The following is a 1,934-nucleotide window of genomic DNA, read 5'->3' on the forward strand; positions in this document are numbered from 1 at the left end:
GCCCACAGTCACCAGAAGAAACAAAATAATAAAAATTAGAGCAAAAATAAATGAAATAGAGAACAACAAAAAATAGAAACAACAGGAATAAAAGCCGGTTTTTTGAAAAGATTAATAAAATTGACAGACCGCTGGCTAAACTGACAAAAAAAACAGAAGAAGAAGCAAATAACCTGAATAAAAAATGAGATGGGCAACATTACAATAGAAACAACTGGAATAAAAAGGATCATAAAAGAATACCATGAAAAATTGTACTGCAACAAATTTGAAAATCTGGAGGAAATGGACAAATTTCTAGAAACACACCGCCTATCTAAACTAACACAAACTGAGGTAGAAAGTTGGAACAGACCAATAACAAAAAAAGAAATTGAAGAAGTCACACACACACACACAAAAAAACCTGCCCAAAACAGCAACAACAAAAAAGCAGCACTGGTCCAGACAGTTTCACTGAAGAATTCTAACAAATAATCAGGGAATAGTTGACACCAACATTACTAAAACTATTCCAGAACGTGTAAAAGGAAGGGATACTACCGAACTCATTCCATGAAGCCAGCATAACCCTAATAACAAAGCCAGGCAAGGACAACAATAACAAATAAAACTACAGCCCAATATCCCTCATGAATATAGATGAAAAAATTTTCAACAAAATTGTACCCAGTAGAATTCAACAGCATATCAAAAAATAATATGTCATGACCCAGAAGGATTCATATCAGGCATGCAAGGTTGTTTCAACATTAGAAAATCAAACAACGCAATTCACCACATAAATAAAGCAAAGGAAAAGAATCACATGATCATATCAACTGAGGAAGCAAAGGCGTTTGATAGTCTGACACCCATTCATGATAAAAAAAACTCTCAGCAAAATAGGAATAGAAAGGGAATTCCTCAACACAATAAAGGGAATATATACAAAACCAATAGCCACCATTATCCATCCTCAAAGAAGAGAATCTGAAAGAATTCTTCCTGATAACAGGAACCAGACAAGGATACCTTTATCACCACTCTTATTCAACCTTGTATTGGGAGAGCAATAAGGCAAGAAAAGGAAATAAAGGGCATCCAAATTGGTAAGGAAGAAGTAAAACTATTCCTTTTCAGAGATGATATGATTCTATACATAGAAAATACCAACTACTCCACAAGAAAGTTATTGAAACCAATAGAAGCATTCAGCAAAGTGGCAAGATAGAAGATTAACATAAAAAATCAGTTGCATTCCTCTACATCGACAATGAGAACTGTGAAAAGGAAATCAGGAAAGCAATACCATTTACAATAACCCCCCAAAAGACAAAATATTTAGGAACAAATCTAACCAGAGACATAAAAGCTTATACAAAGAAAAGTACAAAATACTACTGCAAAAAAATTAAAAAGGAGACCTACGTAAATGGAAAAGCATACCACCTTCTTGGATAGGAAGACTTAACATTGTGAAAATCTCAATACCACCCAAAACGATGTATAGATATAATGCAATCCTGATCCAAATCTCAATGGCAATACCAAGATGAAAAAACTAATCACTAACTTTATATGGAAAGGAAAGAGGCCTGGAATAAGTAAAGCCTTATTAAAAACGAAGAACAAAGTAGGAGTCCTCATTACCTGATCTCAGAATGTACTATACAGCTACAGTAGCGAAAATAGCCTGGTACTCGTACAACAGACACATAGGTCAATGGAACAAAATTGAGAACCCAGATGTAAATTCATCCACATATGGACAGGTGATCTTCAAAAAGGATCAAAGGTTACTGAATGAGGAAGAGACAGTCTCTTCAACAAATGGTGCTGGCAAAATTGTATATCTGTCTGTAGACTAGGAAGAAGGACTTGGCAGTCTACTTCTGAAAAGAATTCTCCAGAGAAAACCTTATAAACAGCAGCAAAACATTGTCTGATACAGT

The sequence above is a fragment of the Loxodonta africana genome, chromosome X (genome assembly GCF_030014295.1).
Source record: "Loxodonta africana isolate mLoxAfr1 chromosome X, mLoxAfr1.hap2, whole genome shotgun sequence".
Taxonomy (NCBI): domain Eukaryota; kingdom Metazoa; phylum Chordata; class Mammalia; order Proboscidea; family Elephantidae; genus Loxodonta; species Loxodonta africana.